This window comes from Penaeus vannamei, chromosome 9 (assembly GCF_042767895.1).
Source record: "Penaeus vannamei isolate JL-2024 chromosome 9, ASM4276789v1, whole genome shotgun sequence".
In the NCBI taxonomy this organism is placed as follows: Eukaryota; Metazoa; Arthropoda; class Malacostraca; order Decapoda; family Penaeidae; genus Penaeus; species Penaeus vannamei.
The window spans coordinates 5,881,492-5,888,991 of NC_091557.1; positions in this window are offsets into that span (position 1 = coordinate 5,881,492).

Consider the following 7,500-nt stretch of genomic DNA (forward strand, 5'->3'; position numbering starts at 1 on the left):
AGGGGAGGGAGGGAGGCAGAGGGTAGAGGAGGAGGGGAGAGGGAGGGATGGGAAGGGAGTGGAGGGAGGGAGGGAGGGAGGAGGGGGGCAATAGGGAGGGATGGGAGGGAGGAGGAAGGGAGGGAGGAAGGAGAAGGGGAGGAAGGAGGGAGGGAAAGGGAAGGGAGGGAAGAGGGAGGGAAAGAGAAGAGGTAGGGAAAGAGAAGAGGGAGGGAAGGGAAGGAGGGAAGGAAAGAGAAGAGGGAGGGAAGGGAAGGGAAGGTGGGCGGAAAAGAGGAAGGAATGGAAGGAAAAGAGATGGAAGGAATGGTCTTGGAAGGATAGCGTGAGGGAGAGAGAGTCATGAATGGGGCTGCAAGGTCGAGCTTCACACCTAACTCGACCTGACAGATTAAGAGAGCAAAAGGAAAACTGCTGATGTCTCCTGCAACCTCCCGACAAGATTTAAAAGCAGTAGTTGTTGCATGAATGTTGCAAATGCTCTCGTTTTGACAGCGATACCTCTAACGTAAGTCCAACTGCCAAGAAACCGACTTATAACAATCTCTTCTAACACATATCATATCCTATTAACGTCATAACCTTATATATATATCAAGGAGTCGTAAATATAATCTGACATATTAAACGCAAGATGATCAGTCAAGATACAAACTGAACACACGAAATGAGTTCATATCTCTCCTCCATCTTTTTTTTTTTTTTTTTTTTGCCAACAGTCTGTATTTGCTTCTCGTAAACATGACTAAATTTCCCCCCATTGACCTTCGCAACAACATACAAATCTCGACAAAAACAAAAACAAACAAAACGAAATTCCGACAACGAAACGAAAGAGAGAGAGAGAGAGAGAGAGAGAGAGAGAGAGAGAGAGAGAGAGAGAGAGAGAGAGAGAGAGAGAGAGAGAGAGAGAGAGAGAGAGATGTAGAGAGAGAGAGATAGATATAAAGAGAGAGAGAGACGAACAGAGAGAGATAAGTTTCATATATATATATATATATATATATATATATATGTTTAATGTATATATATATATATAGAGAGAGAGAGAAAGAGAGAAAGAGACAGAGAGAGAGAGAGAGAGAAAGAGAGAGAGAGAGAGAAAGAGACAGAGAAAGAGAGAGAGGGAGTGAGAGAGAGAAAGGGAGGGGGTAAAGAGAGAGAGAGAGAAAGAGAGAGGGAGAGAGAGAAAGAGTGAGGGAGAGAGAGAGAGAGTGAGTGTGCAAAGAGAGAAAGAAAGAGAGAGAGAGAGAGAGAGAGAGAGAGAGAGAGAGAGAGAGAAACAAACAAACAAACAATGAAACAAAAATAACCAAACCGAGTAAATTTCTTTACAGACTTCTCCGTTGGAAACAAAAATAACCAAAAATCGAGTAATTTCTTTTTTTTTTTATATAAACCCTCAGTAGGATTAATTTTCATTGATCGTCGCCCATTAAATGCAAGGCAGAGTCTTCGTGGCTAATGTTGCAGAATGGGTCAGGGACGTCGGATGAGAGAGCCTGGGACGAAAAGGTGATTTGTTATGTCCGTCTGAGGTCGTATTTTGAGGAGGCAGGAAGAGGGAGAGGAAGAGTGAGAGGGGGTGGGAGAAGAAGAGGGAGAGGGTGATGGATAGGGAGAGGGGGTGGGAGAGGAAGAGGGAGAGGGTGAGGGATAGGGAGAGGGTGATGGATAGGAAGAGGGAGAGGGAGAGGGAGTGGGAGAGGGTGAGGGATAGGGAGAGGAGGGAGAGAGAGGGAGGGAGAGGGAGAGAAGGGGAGGGAAAGGAAGAGGGAGAGGGGGTGGGAGAGGGGGTAAGGGAGTGGGAGAGGGAGAGAGAAGAGGGAGAGGGAGAGGGGTGAGGGATAGGGAGTGAGAGAGGGATAGGGAGAGGGGAGAGGAGAGGGTGAGGGATAGGGTGAGGGAAAGGAAGAGGGAGAGGGCGAGAGGGGAGGGAGACCTGGGAGAGAGAGGGATAGAGAAGGGTGGAGGGAGTGGGAGAGGGAGAGAGGGAGAGGGATAGAGAGAGAGGGAGAGGGAGAGGGTGAGGGTTTAGGAAGAGGGGATAGGGAGTGGGAGTGGAGAGAGGCAGAGGGGGAGGTGGACTGGGAAAGTGGAGTGTGGGAAAGAAAGAGGGAGTGCGAGAGGGAAAGGGAAGAGGACGAGGGAGTGGGAGAGGGGTGGGAGAGGGAGAGGGAGAGGGAGGCAGAAGGAATAGAGAGGAAATGGGAGAGGGCGAGAAAAATGGAGAAGGAGTAGGGGAAAGAGAGGAAAATGGAGAGGTATAAATAAATAAATAAATATATATATATATATATATATATATATATATATATATATATATATATATATATATATATATATGAGAGAGAGAGAGAGAGAGAGAGTGAGAGAGAGAGAGAGAGAGAGAATATATATTATGAGTAGAGAGAGAGAGAGAGAGAGAGAGAGAGAGAGAGAGAGAGAGAGAGATTTACTTCAGCGTAGCAATAATAGAAAACATAATTTTCGGTATACAAAAAAAATCCATATGCAATGATAAACAACTAAAACAAAAATAGCCAAAGATCGTCCGATTCACAACAAAACATAATTGACTTATATGACAAATAACGACACAATATGAATAATAAATAAATAATGATAATAGATAATAATGACAATAAATAAATCCAAAAATAACTCTTCTTTTCGTTTCTTCGCCGACATCTCTTGCGTCAACAGGTGGTCGTGACTGACAGATGGCACGACCAGCTGACAGACTCTACCACCTGTGCGGACTGTCACGTGTCTAGTCTCGGGGCATGACACTAATTGAGATTTTATCAGCACTCAGAGGGATTAAAAGTCGTTGTTGACAGTACTGAAGTTTTCTGAAAAATGGAGCAAATTTCTGAGATTTTTTTTTGTTTGTTTGTTTTTTTATACATGTTTACGCTCAGAGACACTAATCTGAAACAAGTGCTGAATATATTAGAGCGTATTAAATGTATAAACATAGTCAGACAGCTGAACGTGATAACACACACACACACACACACACACACACACACACACACACACACACACACACACACACACACACACACACACACACACACACACACACACACACACACACACACACACACACACACACACACCACGCACACACACACACGCACACACACACACACACACACACACACACACACACACACACACACACACACACACACACACACACACACACGTACACGCACACACACACACACACACACGCACATATACACCTATGGCCGATCATTAAAGTGACATTTTACGAACAATAAAACAGTAACTAAATCCCCTATGACATGAACTTCACCAGAACACCGTATATATCTCCTTGATATGTCGAACAAGGCTAATAGCCAACGACAACGATCCCATTCATAAATATCTCTTAGCCAACGACAACCATCCATTCATAACTATATCTTAGCCAACGACAACCATTTACTCATTCACAAATATATCTTAGCCAACGACAACCATTCATTCACAAATATCTCTTAGACAAACGACAACCATCCATTCATAACTATATCTTGGCCAACGACAACCATTTACTCATTCATAAATATCACTTAGCCAACGACAACCATCCATTCATAACTATATCTTAGCCAACGACAGCCATTCATTCATTCATAAATATCACTCAGCCAACGACAACCATCCATTCATAACTATATCTTAGCCAACGACAACCATCCATTCATAACTATATCTTGGCCAACGACAACCATCCATTCATAATTATATCTTAACCAACGACAACCATCCATTCATAACTATATCTTAGCCAACGACAACCATTTATTCATAAATATCTCTTAGCCAACGACAGCCATTTATTCATTCATAAATATCACTCAGCCAACGACAACCATCCATTCATAACTATATCTTAGCCAACGACAACCATCCATTCATAATTATATCTTAGCCAACGACAACCATTTATTCATAAATATCTCTTAGCCAACGACAGCCATTCATTCATTCATAAATATCACTCAGCCAACGACAACCATCCATTCATAAATATCTCTTTACAACTTAACTATCGTAGACAACTAGTACAAGACGTCGTCACTGACAACTAGTACAAGACCTTTCCTTGAACATGACATGACGGACATGATAAGAGTGACGTCAAGGGACATTAATAGGCACGTTAAAAAAAGACGCTAATGACACCGCCTTTATTGGCCAGGGGTCAAAGGTCACAGAGACATCCGTGGGTGCGGTGAGGAAGTGACGGCAGTTAGGCGGTCAAGCGGGAAGCGGTAAACATTTAGCGCTGAAACAAAAGCGAAGCGGGGGACTTCCTGAATTTTTTATGGGTTTCATTGATTTGTTCTGAAATTTGGCATTAACGCTTGTTTTTTCTTAAGTTTCATTAATTTATTCTGGTATTTGGCATTAATGTTTATGTGTTTTTTTCTTTTCTTGTTTTGGTGGGGGTTATTTATGCTTATTTGTTTTTTAGAAATTTTATTAGTAATAAGACTAACATTTGAGGCGATGTAGCAGTATTATCATAAATAGCAGAGGCAGTGGCAGTATCACCAGCTATGATAATAGTCCTGCTAGTGATTGCAGCGACATCAACAGTAGTAATATCATAGTCACATTCATCACCAACAGTAGTGCCATTTGAAACCAGAATCATCACCAACAACAGCTGTAGCAGTAACTCCCTCCTCATTCCCCCCCCCACACCAACACCGCCCCTAACCCCCACACTACCCCTGGCCTCCCTCCCCCCTCGCACTTCCCCTCTAACAACACCTCCCCATCCCCACACTACCCCTAACCTCCCTCCCTCCCTTCTTCCCCACCAACACCCCCCATCCCCACACTACCCCCTCCCTCCCTCCCTCCCTCAGCCCCCACCCCTTCACCTGGCGGACGAAGACGGCCTCCCTCCCTCCCTCTACCCCCCCATCCCCACACTACCCCTGGCTCCTCCCCCCATCCCCACACTACCCCTGGGCTCCCTCCCCCCACATCCCCACACTACCCCTAGGCTCCCTCCCCCCATCCCCACACTACCCCTGGGCTCCCTCCCCCCATCCCCACACTACCCCTAGGCTCCCTCCCTCCCCCTGCCCCATCCCCACACTACCCCTGGGCTCCCTCCCCCCAATCCACACACCCCACCCTGGGCTCCCTCCCCCCCATCCCCACACTACCCCTGGGCTCCCTCCCCCCCCATCCCCACACTACCCCTGGGCTCCCTCCCCCCATCCCCACACTACCCCTGGGCTCCCTCCCCCCATCCCCCACACTACCCCTAGGCCCTCCCTCCCTCCCCCCCCCTCTTCACCTGGCAGACCAAGACGACAAAACTTGAGCAATAAGAAAGGTCTTAAGGCATAAGCAAAGACTACCTGATTGACAATAACTTTCTCCTTTTGCTTCCGCCTCAAGTTTCTCTCGCTCGTTAGGCGTCGCGGGGAGCCAATTAGGGGCCAATTGCCTCTTATTCCTGCCTTTTCGGTGGATGAAAAAGAACTGAAAAGGAGTTTGTTGTTCTGTTTATGTTCATCTTCCTAGAAGACGTTCTATCGCGTGTTTATCTGTTTATATGAACGCGGACACACACGCACGCACGCACGCACACACGCACGCACGCACGCACGCACGCACGCACGCACGCACGCACGCACACACACACACACACACACACACACACACACACACACACACACACACACACACACACACACACACACACACACACACACGTCTCTGTGTGTGTAGAATTTATTTTTTCTCTCTCTTGTCACCATGCATAAGAGAAAAGAATGTAGGACAAGACCGAATTAGCAATTGACATGGATAGCAATACGCAATTAGTTTGCAACAAATGGCAAGTTGCAAAGAATTAAGCACATCAGCTGGTCAGGGTTGCAGGTAAAAAGCTTAATGAATATTTATGATACAAAAAATGGTTACCGTTACCGAATACGTACAGGTATGTATGTACACACGCAAATGTTTGTGTGTGAGTGAGTGAGTGTCCGTGCGAGCGTGTGTGCATGTATGTAAGCTAGTGTGGGTGTGTTGTTGTACAGACCTGGGAAGGGGTGTGGGCGTGTGTGGATGGTGGGGAGGGGGGGAAGGGGGGGGGCAGTTAACGATGCCAAGGGTACAACACGGACTACTTAGCCCCATCACCTTATTTCTGCGTGCGGAGGAATACCTCGTCTGGCCGTTACGCTTAATTTGCAGTCCGGGGGAAGAGGCGGAGGGGGAATGGGTGGGGGAGGGAAAGAAGAATGGAGGGAAGTAGGAGGGGAGGGGATGAGAGGAAGGGGGAGGGGAGGGGGATGACAGAGGAAGGAGGAGGGAGGGGATGACAGAAGAAGGGGGAGGGGAGGGGGATGACAGAGGAAGGGGGGAGGGGAGGGGGGAGGAGGGGATGAAGGAGAAGGGGAGGGGACGAGGATGAGAGAGGAAGGGGGAGGGAGGGGTTGACAGAGGAAGGGGAGGGGAGGGGATGACAGAGGAAGGGGGTTGAAAGGGGAAGGGACAGGAGGGAGGAGTGGGGACGGGAAGGAGGGGGGGAGGAGGGGAAGGGGGTGGAACGGGGGAAGAGAAGGAGGAGGAGGGGGAGGAAGAAGGGCAGAGGAAGGGATGGGGATGGGAAGGAGAGAGAGAAAGGAGGGAAAGTGGGAGGCGGTTGAGAGGGACGGCTAAGGGTGAGGTAGAGGGGAGGGGGGGGGTAGAGGAAGAAGAAAGAGGCTAAGAGAGAGAGAGAGAAAAAAAATGGGGGCTGTTGAGAAGGAAAAAGCTTTAGGAAAGAAACTGTGATGAAGATGAAGGAAGAATACAAAAAAGAAAAGGAAGAGGGAAAGTCAAAGAAAAAAGAGGAAAAAAAAGTGGAAAAGCCAGAGCAGGAGAACCAAAAGAAATGGGAAGAGGAGAACCAAAAGATAAAGGAGTAGAGGTTTATAGGGAAGGGGAAAAAAAGAAAATTATTAAACGAAACAACTACAGTATATCTTATTATTGCAAACGGTCTGCACGCATATATATTTTTTTATCTATTTTTTCTCTCTCCCTTTGACTACGTGGAAAAATACCTTTTGGCCACGACAAACACCTCTAAATCAAAGTGGATAAGTATTTGGGATAACAAGGAACGGAATAACAAGGAAAAACAAAGAGGAAAATAACAGAATGGGAGAAAGATGAAATGAGTTTGGAATGAAGACGAAAGAGATAGTTGATAAAGAAGTGCAATAGAAAATAGAGGAGTGAAAATGTCATATATAATGTAAAAGAGAAAAAAAAGTAAATCAATAAAGCAAAAGACGAAGAAATGCAGATAAATAACTAAAAATCGATTCCCAATTTTCCCGCCAAAACAGACCAACCTGACAGATGGAGAGGGCTGTATGTAAAAATACTAAATAAAAATTATCTTGCGTAATCCACTCACTATGCACCGATGAAAGGTACTCCCTTGTATGGTACTAAAGT